At 37.4% G+C, this 16369-nt stretch overlaps 1 protein-coding gene across 1 annotated transcript in view; it reads left to right on the forward strand.

The window, feature by feature from the left end:
• PRKCH (protein kinase C eta) overlaps positions 1-16369 on the forward strand; it is a 1606604-nt gene that overhangs the window by 686511 nt on the left and 903724 nt on the right. The window lies entirely within an intron of this gene.

Genomic DNA, 16369 nt, shown 5'->3' on the forward strand with positions numbered 1-16369 from the left:
GTCCCCGTGTGTGTACTTCATTCTCAGAGGAGTTATGAAAGTCCTCAAAAGTCTTGCTGGCCACATCTCCCATTATTGTTAAACAGAAATACTGCTACTAATACGCTGTGGTTGTACAGTTTTTCACATGCAGATCTCATGATAGCCTGGAGCTTATATGCAAAGGACCATTTTTATATCACTCTGCATTTAGCCAATCATAAAAATATATATATATATATATATATATATATATATATATATATATATGCCAAGAAACTGAAAAGCTGTCTCTTGCTCCTTTTAAACTATCATTTTGCAGAATGAATTAATAAATAGCAGCGGTGTCAGAGATAACCAGACTGATAACCCAGGAAAAGATAAAAAATGATGCAAGCATGGGCTGCCATTTGTAAAACTGCTTTTCATAGTAAGGATGTAGAAGTGACAAAGTATTGTGAAACTGTAACTTAGGAAGTGATTGGCAAACTAGTCTTCTATTCATTTGTGTGCCGCTTCTTTTTGTTGTATGTAGTGTTAGTTAATTTTATTGTGCTTGTTTTGTCACTCACTTTGCCGGTTTTGTACATGATTAGAATAACTCATGTTACAGAGATAATTTGTGCTGAGAGGGCTTGTATGATCGATTAACAAGACTCATTGCGTGAGCAGGTTTGTGCAATCATCTAAACAAAATCTGATAACATCTTCTAATTTTTTATCTCTTCATAAGGTATGACTGCAATAAATTTTTATGTCCTTTCTTCAAAAGCATTCCCAGTCTCCTATAACCTCCATGTCAACATTCATAATTTTGGATTGAACACTGGAAGTCAGAGATGATGTAATATAGCAATAACCCACACCTGGGTGTGGGTAATGCTGGATTTACCCATGGTTGGCGTGGTTTGGTCCCGAGGGCGAAGCCCGAGGGACCAAACAAAGCCAACCGTGGTAAATACAGCATTACCCACACCCAGAAGTGGGTTATTGCTATTACCTATGACATTATTTAAGAAAAGAAACTATTCATTTTCTTAAATAATGGCATAGTATAATGCCTGTTTACTGCCCTTCCGCAGATGTCTGGCATCCGCGGCAGTTCTGATGTACCGCGCCTCCGCGGTACATCAGAGCTGTGGGCAAAAGCAACGGAGAAAGCAAGATCTCCGTTGCTTTTTACTGTTTTCGCTATGTTAAATGGGTTTAACATAGCGATACAGTTTTAAAATAAGCAACGGAGATGTCCGTTGCTTATTTTAAAACTGTCTCGCTATGTTAAACCCATTTAACATAGCTTAAACAAAAAAGCAACGGAGATCTTGCTTTCTCCGTTGCTTTTTAAAACCTGTCTCGCTATGTTAAATGGGTTTAGCATAGCGAGACAGCTTTAAAATAAGCAACGAAGATCTCCGTTGCTTATTTTAAAGCTGTCTCACTATGTTAAACCCATTTAACATAGCGAGACAGTGTTTTAAAAGTAGAGTTATACTAATGGAAAAAAGTCCGGGCGACCGGACCTTTTTCCATTAGTATAACCCGATTTACAATGTGCACGCTGGCCAATTAGTGTGCAAGTTTTGGGGGGGGTCATGGTATAATACCTTTTATTTGACCAGCATATGCACTACACACAGCTGCTCAAATTCTTGCGCTAACAGTCTTTTATCACTAGTTAATAAATTATTGATGCTTTAATACTCATTTATGCCTAGAAAGTGAGAATAAAGTAGATCCCCTTTTTCCACTGACTAAAATTAACACTAAAAATTCAGAAAAGTCTGAGTGGTACAGCTTAGGGAAGACATATGTCATGTTTAAAATCCAGTTATTATTTTGTGACACTGTACTTGTTCTACCCTCCCCAGCTGAGCCTGAAAACCCTTCATCTGAATCAGTGCTCTATCCCAGTTAACAAAGAATGAATGATTAAATGGATGAATTAATAAATTAAATGTGTGAAGACTTATATGGCAAGATTCAGTCTGTAAAAGTGAAGGCTTCTTCTGATTAATATACTAGAACAATTGTTTTTTTTTTTAAACAATAAGAAAAATGCTCAACATTAGTTTAGATGATACCATTTGGCACTTAATGGGAAAAGAGATCACATTAAATACAGATGTGCTGGGAGATTGGTTAAATCCACAAAAGGAAAACAAAAAATGATAACTTGTCTTATTCTGATGTCTGGCCAGATGATTTGGTTAAAAGAAAGTACAACAGCTGTAGTCATTTTTAGACCATACTGTTCTCTTATGAGACAAAAATAAATCGATCAATAAATCGTAAATAAATAAAAACAGGGGCCACCAAGGGAATATAATGCTAGTTTAGAGTGTGGGGGTACCTCTCCAATTGGGACTATGGGATGCATGTAAACAGGAGAATCTGAAGGTCCTAACACAGAATATGAAAAAAGACACATTATTAGCAGCTAGTATACCACACAGGACGACATTTTAGTTCAACAAGAAGGAAACGAAGAAGGAAAAGAGACGGAGTAACTGTCCTGGAATCCGAGCCTGCATGTGGTAAGTTGTCAGCATTTATTTGGTACCGTACAAACGTCCTTTCACCATTCTGTTTCCCTGGTGTCATAGGAATAGACCTTTCGCATTGGTCTGCATTGCTGATGAAATGCACACAGTAGTAGTAACATTACATTTAGACTTAGTTGCTTGAAGTACTATACTTTGCTGTAAATCTGTTATGTGTCTTTTTTTCCTTCATCAGTAATGTACTCTAACCATTTTCTGTTATTTTTATATAGCTTTATATTAAAGCTTCTCTTTCTGGGGTGTATTGACAGTGGACTCTGTCCAAATGGGCAAGCTAGTCACCGCAGTGTAAGTAAATAAAAAGCTTATGGTCTTTACTACTTTAATTTGAATCTATGCATTACGTTCATGAATATCGCGACACATCATTAATGGGGAGATGAGGAAAAATTCCATGCAAGCATTCCGTAGCATTGTGAAGTGCTGGTGTAGGGAGAAATGAGCATCTGATATTTTTCTGAAGGGGGATCCTGTAGCATTTGTATAGTTAATGTTGGCGAAGATGCTAAGATTATTGAGGTTTAGCAGGATTTTACAGAAGATAGTATGCAGTTGGAAAATGAAAGGACATTTTCTTGTATACTGGAGAGGACATTAATAAGATTAATATAAGGCAAATTATTGTAGAAGAGAAAACAGTGTTGTAATATGTGGTTTATATATATATTTATGTCCAAACTTAAACCTTGCTCTAACGCTTCCGACAATATTCCCTCTTCCTTCCTAAAATGTGCTGCTGATGGCATTGCTCTCCCAATAAGCATCAATATCAACCGTTCCATAAATTAATCATACGTCCCCAAACTCTGGTGCTCAGCTTATATTCTTCCTCTTCATAAAGGAGGCAAAAATATCAGCATCTCAAACTTTTGCCCCATTGCTTTGCTCTCACCAATCTCCAAAATCCTAGAAAAATGCATCCACCTCCAACTTATGCCTTTCCTGACCCAAAAATATCTTCTCACTCCTACCCAGCATGGCTTCCGTCCAGGTCATAGCACAATGACCGCTCTACTCTCTTTCCTGGAAACTGTCAATCAAGCCCAAGATTCAGGACACTTAGTTTCTACTGTTTTACTCGATCTGTCTAAAGCCTTTGATACTGTTTCCACAAGGACCTTCTTTGTCATCTCTCAAACCTTGATCTCTCACATAATGCTTTATCCTGGTTCTCCAGCTATCAGACAGATCACAGGAAGTCCCTTGCTACCTACCCCAACTGGCTTACCACAGGGATCCATCCTTGGGCCAGTGCTTTTTAACATCTTCATCAATAACTTTCACACTGCTATGCCTGATGCTAAAATCATTCAATACGCAGACGATTCAACCTTAGTCTGCTCTGCCTCAAACCTCTCTGAATTGCTGACTAAAACCCAAACTGCCTTCTCAACAACTGAAAACTGGATGCGCCAAAACCACCTCTCAATGCAAATAAATCAAAGATTCTAATATTCCCTCCCGCAAAGACCCTCTCCTACGATAAAAACAACTTCAAAGTCAATAGTCAAACCAACTCACCTGTAGAAGTAGTCCCCTCTGCCAAACTCCTTGGCATTACTGTAGATTAACACCTCAAGTTTGATAATCATATTCAACAAAATATTAAGAAAACCCACCAAAAGCTAGGTATGCTGTATAGAAATAATCACTTTCTCTCCAACTGTATCAGGCAAACTCTGGCCTCGACTTATCTTCTTCCTTCCTTATTATACGGAGCCCCTCTCCTAACCAACCTGTCTTCCTCTATCACCTCTAAACTAGAAAACTGCTACAACAAAATCTCTAAATTTGCCTCTAAATCTAAAAATACCACCCATCACTGCCTAACCCTACAATCCCTGAATTGGCTTGAACTCCCAAACTACCTAGACTATCTCCACCTCACTACTGCACATAGACTCATAGTTTACCTAACAAAATGTCCTGCTCAAACTAACATCCTTCCCCCTTATACACCCAACAGAGCTCTCAGATCTGAAAATCAGAACTTAATTACTATCCATAAACCTAAACTTCCTGCTGGCCAACTTCTCTCTCACTAGGCAAAAAATGGAATTCCCTTCCCTCTACACTAAAAACCATACCAAACTCAGAAAACTTCAAAACCCAACTATTCAAACACCTGTCCACTAAATGGAAATGTACCTGCCTTCACCCAACCTAATCCAAGAGAGTTCTCGCTCTGGTTCCCAAGCTCTACAGCTCTCATATTTATCTTCATATGTGCCTATCTAAGCTCTCAACAATTTTTATAGCTTCTCTCTAAGATCTCAACAACTCCTACAGCTACCTTCACACAGCCCAACCTTGTAAATATTGTAAATAGCATCCTACTGTTGATGTGTGTATGTAAAGCGTATTTACATTTTCTTAAAAGGTTTGTATGTAAGCTGTTTCTATACCTAAGCCGTATCTGTTTTCCTCAAATGAAACTGTATGATCCTTACCTTCAATCTTAATGAATTTGTTAACTATGCATGATATTGAATGCATTTATGAGTAACTATTCTACATAATATCTTTAATATTAACTATTAGTTGTATCTAAATTGTATAATGCATCTTGGAGCTTTTCTCCCCGGGCCTCCACTGAAAATAGGTCAGTTCAGCCCAGTGGACTTCCCCAGTAATCAAATTGCAAATAAATAAATAAATTATATATATATATATATATATATATATATATATATATATATATATATATATATATGTATTTTTTAATTGGGTGAGATATATTTCCATTGAAACAGTAGGAGTAAGTTTTAGACCCCTAGATTTCCAGCTGTCTGTTTGTAGAGTTGGGGGTTGGGTGAAAGGAAAAAAAGTAAACTTTCTGAGAAGTAAGCACTGAAATGAAACAACTCTGTTTAATAGGTGAAAATTGAAAAATGTCTTAAATAGGTACACCCCACAAACCTTTTGGCTCTCTATTACCGACAGTCAGCTGCTTCCAGAGCATCATCTTATCCATAGTGTCTACCAAACCCAACCTAGCCACCCACGGACAAGCTTTGACCCATTTTTGGGGTAGTGAAGAGTCTGAGACTTCTTGGTGCATGTCATATTCCTGCTGAGAAGCGTTAGCCTAGTCCTCAGAATGCTGTCTGACTAGAAGCATATTGTTCAGACCTGTGTGTGTGTGATTCAGTTAGGGTCTTGTCCCATATGAACAACCCCCCCTCCGTGTAATCCCAGCCACCACCAAGAATTAGTTGTGATCACGATACATCCATCCTCCCGTCCAAGCACATAACCGTCCAAGCACATAATCAAACTCCGGTCACCTGGGATATAGTCAGGGCTTTATCCTTTAGCCTTCTATGTCATCAGCACAGGCAAAATAAGTGTAATATTCCTTGCTGTTTTTGTGCACATAATACACAGAGACCAGATATTTCAGTAATAAATAACGCTTGATTAATAAATACAAAGAATCCAAATTGGAAAATGATATGTATCACTCTAAAACCAAGCAGTAATATTTACAGTTTCTATTCTCAGTGAGATTTCTGAGAAAAGAAACAAGTATAACTGTGACAAAACGGCATGTTACCATAGCAAAATTAAGAAACTGTTCCTCGATCCATCAGGTGCCTGTATCTCTTGACTGTGTACACACCGACATGTTATAAAAGGCTTGACAAAAGTTGTAGCATTCCTTTGGTGTTTTTATGTAAGTGGGATAAATCCAGTATAGACAAGCTGTTGCTCCTTCCATGGGAAAACAGTATTTTCCTACACACACACACACACACACACACACACACACACACACACACACACACACACACACACACACACACACACACACACACACAAAATGTCTTCTTCTACACAGTCCATGAGACTTCTCCTAGAACTCCGTCTAGAATAAGAGGGAAAAGAATCTAAGCCCATAAGTGATGAGTCAGCTTAATATACAGACTTCAACACTTGTCTCATAATAGCTTCAGTACATGTTTCTGCTTCAAGACTGTGTGTCTACCTTGTCAGCACATATATCCTAGGCCCAGCAATGGCATGCATTTATCTCCTGTGTTTACCCTAGTGTTCAACTTCAGCTTAGCAATCACTATAGAATATGACCCCACCCCCACAGTATAGAACCATCAGCTCTCATTACCTCACACTGGGGTGTAGGCCACCTACATTTATTTATTGGAGACCTAGCCAGTGCAGAATTTTAAACTGAAAGGGCTGCAGAGATAATGACCACATTACTAGACTGGAATTACTATTTCTTTGGCTATAGTAACTAACAAGAGCTCTCTGCACAATAATAGTTGAGCGGAGAGAGTTCATTTAATGACTTAGCATCTAGTGTCTAAATATCTTTATTCCATCATATTTAGTTTTTCTGCTTATGTAACATATTGGGTGTTCATTACCCCTGTGCTTTTGTCAGTACTGTTGAAATGCTCATCTCAGAGGCATCAATGAGTGCAATAAACTGTTTAGAAAAGCCTGGGCAAGTAGGACTGTCTCAGCACACAGTGGTGTTTCAACTTCCAGAATGTCTTGCCTGCCATCTCTGTCCAGTGGTTTTGTTAAGGGGATTTATCCTGAGTCAGGGTAGTCCAGAGTCATGCTATCATAGCAGAGATACATACATACATACATACAAATATTTCAAGCACGGGCATTAATGCCTTTCTAGCTTGCCAGTATACCAAAACACTTGTTCCCGTAATAAGTGTCCAGACTGTTCTTAAAAATATCTAAACTAGTATATTCTATAATGTAATTTGGTAGTCTGTTCCATGCATCAGCTATTCTGTCAAAGAACCAATTAGTACACTTCTCATTGCTATAGAATCTTCTACATAGGTTGTCTGATGATTCTGTTGTACTTTTTGATAATCCCAAACATTCCCAGAGGTAGTTGTCTCTAAATGCCATATATACCTGAATAAGATCTCCTCTTAGATGTCTATAAGGTCCACTGTACAAGTTCAGATATTTTAGTCTTTCATAATAACTTAAATTTTCACATCCATGAATGCCCTTGGTATATTTCCGCTGTACTCTTTCCAGTTTACTCATGATAGTTTTCTTATAGGGTTTCCATATTGTTATTCCATACTCAAGTTTGGGTCTAATGTAACTAACAAACAATGACTTCATCATTAGATAGATAGACCACACTTGTGGCAGTAATTAGCCAACACTAAAAAGATCTTGACCTGTTGTTTTGGTAGTGGATATGGGCCAGTTTCATACATCTTCCACCTGCTCTGCCTGTGGATTCATTATCTATCTTCCTATCATGTAGCCTAAATAACAGTCTTCAGCTGTCCCCACTTAACATTTACTGGGGCTGGCTGTTAACTTTGGAACAGTTGCGGCCTTGGAGAGATGATTTCTGAGTTCTCAGAGAAAACAATTATGTTATCAAAGTAAAATGCTGCATGCCTAATTTGAGGCCTCAGAATCCAGCCCATATGCCTTTGATGTGTTGCTATGACCCATTGAAGACAAATAGTATGGCCTTGTAGTGGAAAAGTCCAACCATTGCAGAGAATGCTGCTTTCTGCTTGGTCTTTAGAGTTAATGGGACTTGACCTAACTCTTGGTTAAGTTCACAGTGGACAGAAATACAGCTTTTCCCAAGTTTTTTCAAGCAGTTCCTTTACTCTGGGCAAGAGGTAGGAATACAAGTTGGAAATACTATTCAGTTTTCCAAAATCATTGTAAAATCTTTTAGTCCTTTCAGCTTTGGGAACCAGTGTAGCGAGTCCGTTTCACTCACTCTGTATTTCCTCCTTTGCTTGGCCTTAGGATTGAGGTACCAAATATGTTTAGAAATTAACCTTTTCACCCAGATTGGTCTCAGTGTAGTGCTGGATTAAGTTAGTTATGTAAGATAATTATGAAAATAGGTCCTATTCCTAAGTAGTCTGGGTCAGTACAATGTATGACACTGTTTTAACTTCAAGACATTCTAGGAGGACATTACCTCTTCAGACAGCAAACTCAGTACAGGCATTCCAGCTCCTCTCCAAGGCTTTTAAAGATTATATGATACAATTATTCTGGCTTCCTTTTACCCGTCTGCGTCACTTTGTTATTCAGTTCCGCTACTTTCTCTCATTCCAAATAAGCTTATCATTTGGCAAGAAATTTGTTTTCTTAGCGGGTACTAATAAAAGTTCAATCCCCACTTTGAACTCTCTAAGGTAAGCATGTCTAATATATCTTCTCTACTTGTGTCCCTGACTATAGTCATTACAGTTCTCAACCAGTCCTGCAATTCCATGACATGTCCTATTACTTTCTTGAAATTAGTATTTTCCTCTTCCCAAATTTCTGCTGCAAGCTTCAGTGGCTTCTGTCATGTTAAGGTTCCACTGCACTGAATCCATCCGAGGCTTGAGATACTCTGTTGCAGCAACTGCTAAAGTAATAAAGCAAGTGGTTCCAATTTGTTCTATTTTTTTTCTATTGGTTTTGGAAGTGTAGACCTCAATGTTTAGTTTAAACATTCATCTAGCTCATTTGTTTGGGGTTGATATACTGATGCTCTTAACTGCTTCACCATATAGAGTCTGTGTATTTCATGTATTACTCTAACCATGTCTGGAGTGTCTTGGTCAGTAGGGATTTCTCATAGAATTTCTACAGCTGAAACCAGCGGAATCAATCTCTTGCTATACACTTGGTGATCACTGACTATGCATCACAGTTTCCAGAAGCAGTTCATTTATGGACAGAAAATACCGTTATGTGGAGGTGACCACTGTCCAGCTTCACAAGTGTCCTACTATGTTCATGGCTATTCACTCAAATGGTATACTTCTATTCTAGACAAAGGTATTGGAGGGTTTCTAAACACTGGATTAGGTGCTGTCGTCTAAGTCCTTTGAATGAGTTGCAGAGAATTTTTTTTTTCCTTTATAATATCAGGCCAGTAAACATCTAGCAAGAACTCTGTCCTTAATCTTTATCATTGTTCAATGAATACTCAAGTCATGACCATATAGTAGCTTTATCACAAGAGCTGTAAAGGCCTTTGGTACCAATAGGCACTTCGACATCAGGTTATTTTCTATGCAGAGCAAATTATTTTTACCATAAAGTAGGGCCATTCTGTTAATTTATCTCCCCTTCCTGTTTCAGTACTTTCTCTCTGGACATGTTTAATGTCCCATCATCATACTGGGTTTTCTTAAATTTGAAAGAACCTCCTGGAGATTGATCTGGTCAGTATTACTTTCATCAGTAACCCGAAATGAAGTGGAGGGTGCAGCCCATAACCCATACAAAGCATAGCTTTTTCTTCTTCATCAGACTCATCCTGGGTAAAGTGTAACTCAATTCAAAAAAAAAATTTCTTTTGTCTAGCATATTGCCAATTAACCTTTGTCCTGTTTAGGTTTGCTCCTTCTTGTTCTACCAATAGAGTCATGCTTTTATGTCTGTTTCTCTGTCTGCAAGTTGTAACAGAGAAAAGCTTCTGGTTCTCTTCAGCTCCCCCCCCCAAACACATACTTTCTCTGTCTTTTTGCTCAGTACTGTATTCATCCATTCCATCTTGAGTCTCTACTGCAGGCTCCTTTGCATATGAAAGAATTACTTACTTCTTTCATCATTCTGACTACTGGAAGGTTTTCCATAATTATAGGCCATTTCCTAGCACCATCTATACTGACTTCTTTTGTGGCCTACTGTTTTGGCAAGATTAAATGTCAACTTTGTCTACATCTTCCATCTAGACTCAAAGTTTAGTGTCTTTTCTGGATTCTGACTTAACAGTGTTGCCTTTACCAGAGCTGTATATATGTAACTCTACGGGTACAGGATGTTTTGAGCCCTTCATTAACACATTCCATATTTAGATATGTAACTCTTTGAATATAGTTTGACACTACTGTCATGCCCTAGTTAACAAGACTTTATAATAGTTTATAACACTCAGCAAGAATAGTGAAAACATATGACAGTCATAAACAATTGAGCAGAAAATAACCCGTCATTAAACAGAACAAAATATTATTTGCATTACTGGTCTGTAACCTGGTACAGTCATAGAGAACTCACATTAGCAAAGTCAAAAACTGGAACACTGTCTGGAGAATAAAACCAGCTTTAATAACAATTAAATGCATAAAAATGAATACAACTTGAGATACACTGAGTAAATCCTCTATGTATTAAAATTAAGTTCCTATGTAAAGTTCATGATTGATTTCAGTGTTAACATGTTAAAATCTGTTGTTAATTTAATTATGTTTAGATATTAAATAATAAGTTAAATAATTTAACATTTTAATATGTAAATGTTAATTAATATATTAAATTCCTATCTAAAATTCCTAATTAAAATATTAAGTATTAAAATGCTTTTATAAAATTTAATTGGGGTCAAATAGTCTGCGGTCAAAACATCTGGGGTCAAACTTTCCAATAAATATTCTCATAGACTTCTTCTTCTTTCGGCTTTTCCCGGTTAGGGGTCGCCACAGCGGATCATCTGTCCGCTCATGATTGGCAGTGGGGTTTACAGTGTTGAGTTGCCAGCCCGGCGCCAAACCTTCCACAGAAGGCAAAAATATTCTCATAGACAATGAATGTGAATTTTAATATGAAAGTGTGTCCAATTGCATTGGGGTCAAACTGTCCGGGATTAAATGATCTGCAGTCAGACTGTCTTGCTTCCGACTGAACTGCTCTCCCCTTAATCCCCAGAGCTCCTTAAAGCGTGAAAAGACTGGATTAATTTCACACCATGAGTTAAGTTAGGCAGAAAAGCAGGTGGATGGAAAACTTTACCCTGAAGAATTTGCATCTCTACTTTAATTGTAAGATCCCTTCTCTTGTCCATATGTATGCACATAACTTCAGTTTTCTGGATACTTCTTGTTTTGTGCTTGCACACATATTGAATTCAAAAAAGTGTGATAATGCTTCTTGAATGTGATTCTTTTCCCTTTACAGTTATATTACATTCAGTAAGCTTCTTAATAGCACTGTAGAAAACAAATAATTTTGTTACATAACCGTTCAGCATGGACACATTCTGCGGCACACCTTCAAGTGTGGTTTGTCTAACAGCAGGTTTACTAGTAATAATATGCTTTGTAGGTATAATACAACTATCATTGACTGGACAATATTTAACATGTCCCTTTCTCGCACATTTAAAACAAATAACTGGTAAGGTAGTTTGATTGTTTGCAGACCCAGATACATATGTAACTGTAGACTTATTTTTTGTGTGTGCAATTCAGTCTTCAAGCTTTAATTATCAGCAGTCTCTCAACTGAAATTGACCATCTGTTCAGAAGATGTAGGGTCATTCTGAGTACCCATTTAAATATATCTACAACCAAGATATCTAAAAATGTGTTGACATTATCGACATCAGGTCCTAACCACAATTTAAGAATATGCATTTTGCTTGCCATTTGTAGCCTTACTCATCTGTTCATATTATTATTCCAGGTATGGAATCCACACGTCTGTTTAACAGGTGAAACACCAGTCCAGGCTAAAATGTTTTTCTGTAGTTTTTGGACTCATGAATCTTACAAACTCATAATGACCTTCACGGATTTACCTGTCAGATGTGAGGACAGCATTCTTGCCAATTCAGTCAAGAGACAGTTCTCTGTCTCTGCATGCATCTCAAACACTGTCAAGTAGGCCTCTACACCATTATCCAAAACAAAGATTTTTCAAAGGGTTAGTAGTCATTGAAATTGTAACCCACTAGATTGGCTCTGTGGCTCATCACTTTGGCTAGTTGTTGTTGCAGATTGAGTATATGCTGGTCAGTGGCGGTGTACATTTCCTGTGAGGCAGAATTAGCTTCAGCAAGTGTTAGCAGCTGTTTATCGATAGCTGAGTGTCATCTACATTATTTTCTTCATCAGTGCTTGTGGCAGCGTCTTCTAATACTTAAATTACTTCCTTGATTTTGAAACTGGACATAGTACCTGCACTCTGCATGAAAATTGTTATAAAACTGCAGTATACATAGTTAAAATACCACGTTTTGTTAGTTCAAAGTCTTTTAATTGAAATGTCCCTTTTCACTTAGAGATTGGTTTAGGAAAATGCACCCCTGCAGGTAGTACAATCCTGCCAAACCTATATGGCAAAAAAAATGGGATGAATATTTTTTCACTCACTGAGGAGCATTTGGTGTCCACATTCTTTAATGCTGTCCACATCCTACTGTAGTAACAACATGTCTGCATTTTCTAGATGGTTGTCAGTAGCTGGACTTGAAAATTTGCGTTAATTCGTCACCATTTTGATATTTCTTGTTTCCATACACATAATATACAGAGACCATAGATTCTTCAGGTAAATAAAGCTTTGCTGATAACAAACAGAATGAGTAAAACATAAATAGGAGAAACAGCTGCCGCACTCCAAAACCATTTATTAATATTTCCATTTTTCACACAGTAAACACACATATAGCTGTATCAAGTGAGCAGTTAACCTTGTCAAAATTATGAAACAGTTCCTTAAGCCATCAGGTGTCTGTATCCCTTGTAGGTACACAGCAACAATGTTTACTATGTATTTTTTCTTTGCAGGTCTCTGGTGAAAAGGGGGTTTCACTCTTAGTTGATTTTTCCAGTCAGCAAATGCAATAAATAAATAAATGTTACTAGCAGCCAGCTGCAACATGTCGCACTCTTGTGTTTTTCCTGTATAAGTTGGACACATGCAATTCAGACAGGTTGCAGTTTTTTAGGGGGGAGGGAAGCTTCTCTTTTGTACTATGAGACCGACTCTTCCTTATTATGGCAACTAAGGTTAGCTGCCAATTTCCCCCCAGGTTTAAATGAGCATTTGACCATTCTGCCTATTCTCAAAGAGAAGGCAGGACAAGTTTAACAGTTTTATAACTATTAGTTATATAATTTTTTTTATATATATATAATATATCATAACATTGCATTTTAATATTTTTATATTTATGAAAGCTTTGTTGAATTTTGACACAACGCTGTAGTAATTTTTTCTGGAGCTCAGGTCGAGTTTTTATATATATCTTTTTTAAACATTGCGCTGTAAGAATAAGTCTCTGGGGTGCTTTTCAACATCATGCATTTAATATTCATGAGTTGTATTTAATATTCATGAACAGGAATATTGAGTTATACCATTGGTGGAAAGAAAACCAATTATTGTATAGTGCTCATTATTTAAGACCATTTTGAATGATGTTTTCTTGTTCTGAAGAAGTCAGTTGTATTGACGAAAGCTCTAAACTTTTATTTCAATAAACTGTTTCTGAGGACTCGCAACTTTTAGTGCTCATTTTTGGTTTCCTAGTTTTGTTTTGAACACTATTGCACCACCTGCTTGGTTTTGACTCTTCCTTTTGCACAAAGTCACTGGGACTCCTCCTAGTATTCTCTTTACAATTAAGACTCGAGCAAATCTGATTCCATTAATAGTTGTAATTTTAATATACATACTACAGCAGCTGTACCTGATTACATCCAGTAACTGTTTTCTGCCTGAGGACTGTGCACCCACCTTCTATAATCCCCCTCGCACCACTGTATCTCCTAGGCCTATCAATGCCATGGTGTTCTTATCATACACTTCCCTACTGTTTACTACTAGTAGTGTCTTTGTTACATCATTTTAATTTATTTACACTTTTGTGACTTGTTGTGGTTTATTTTGTAACAGAGAGTGCTAAGTGTGGTGAAGCAAACTTGTGGGCATATATTTTCAAAGTTCTGCACTCATATTTTTGTAAGAGGATGAGGCAGGCTGATAGAGAATGTCATAGAAACTTAGGAGTATTTTTTTCCATTTCATAAAAACAATGGATCGTGTATTTGGGGTTCAGGAAGTTATAGTGCATGTACAGTAGCATAGGTGTTAGAATATTCTCATGTTCAAACTGTAGAAAAGTACAGGATTATTCTCCTATAAGTTTGTAGGTATCGGGTTATGATACTATGGTTACATTCACTCACATAATTTTACTCTTGGGGAAACCAGATTATCTAGGTAATGAAGCCACATAAAATCCCATTGATATTACAGAAAGTATGTGGTATGAAGGGTATAATTCAGTGGAAGTGCTACCGACCTAGATAGCGGTGCAGCCTGATAGTAAGCTGTAGTTAAAGAAAACATCTCACAGTGCAGGGAGCGTTGTCATCAGTACTGATAAGAATAGTAAGTCTATTGCAATTTGGGCAACATTGTTCATGGTGGGGTAGAGTGCATACCCACTCCTTGACGTACTAGACCTGAAGAGTTGCACAAAAATTTCTATCAAAGCATGACATCCTTGTTCCATGTGTCCATCTAAGGCTATCAGAAACTTGAACATATAGTTAGTTGACTTTACATGTGAACTGCTAAGATACTGGCACTAAATGAAATTGGGTATGTTTGAAAAAAATTCCTAGTACATTCTGTTAAAGACTTTATCTATATGTAGACTGAAAAGCAAGTAATAAAATTTGTTGTTGAAGTCATTCCAATAATATATTACATAATGTTTTATGCCGTTCTGGGATTGTCTCCACAGGTAAAGTTAAATTAATCAGATTAAGCTGGAGTCTGCTCCATGGTGCATGGCAGTAAAGTCCCGACTTCAACCCAGATGACTAATGAACCAAGCACTGGAGAAGCCAATAAGGAGAGTGGGAGTGAGTGGTTGATGTCGGGTTGCCCATCCTGAGGGCAAGAAGGCAATCTAACCCACTGCAGTGCCAACTATTACTAGAGAGAGTGGTGCACAGTGTTTAAATTAGAAATGTATGCCTAACTCTGCCTGGCCACATTTGTGTGACAGTCACAATGGAGCCTGTGCAGGAACATGCACACTAATAGAGGAAGGCATAGCAGGTCCTCACATCTGCAGCTGTGTACATCAGCTGCAGAGGGAGGATTAAGGCTATGAAAATGAAGCAAAGAGCCTTGAGAGCAGCCTGGGTTACTGTCAAATGGACCGATGGCTTGTGGGAGAGCTGATCGTTAACGTAATGAGAAGTAAAAAAGAATGAAACAAATGTCAATGACAAGAAAGGGTTACCCCCAATAGCATATAGGAACTTGAAAATATTGCATGCATTTATTGAGAAAATGGTGGGATATGGCTTGTGTAAACTGCTGCCTGGAGAACAAGACAGTTTAATTGTGAATATCTGTACGACACAATATGCCTTTGTCAGACAACATCTAATCCATACTACTTCAGTGATTTAATAAAACAGGTCATTAGAGTAGCTTTAGATGATGGAGACTTTAAGAACATACTTGCATATCACATCCTTTCTAAATTTACTTTCTTCTCCATAATACATAGTTTTCAATATATTTAAAAACACCTTGCTTTTTCAGTTTTCTTATTATCCACTTTCTTTCTTTTATCTGTATAACTAATAACTTACATGTTTCAATAATGTTGGTTCTGTTATAAATTTACATTTCACTCAAGTGCAAGATGTGAAGAACAAGATGACATTTGTGGATGGTGGGATGGTGACAATTTTTGTGTGCATTTCATCAGTTGTGAATGTAAGACTATCTCAAGATGAAAGTTTTATCATTACTGTCAGCAGTTTGAGCAAGAAAGCCAAACAGCAATCATACAATTGATAGTATTGAGGAATCAAACAGTATCATCACAACACATTGTCCCATAGTCTGTCAAACCGAAGTCTGATTGCAGGTCTGTTACTGTTTACCTATCTCTTGTTGTTTCACTTGACTAACCAGATTCATTAAATGGTACTTCTAGTTCCTTAATAAGTAAGCCCATGTTGGGTATACAGATACATTTTAAAAGTTCTTGGTATTAAGTGACAGTCCAGATATATGCAGTTCTCCTGTTTCTA

Source organism: Protopterus annectens, chromosome 6.part0 (assembly GCF_019279795.1).
Source record: "Protopterus annectens isolate FY-2018-M chromosome 6.part0, PAN1.0, whole genome shotgun sequence".
In the NCBI taxonomy this organism is placed as follows: domain Eukaryota; kingdom Metazoa; phylum Chordata; order Ceratodontiformes; family Protopteridae; genus Protopterus; species Protopterus annectens.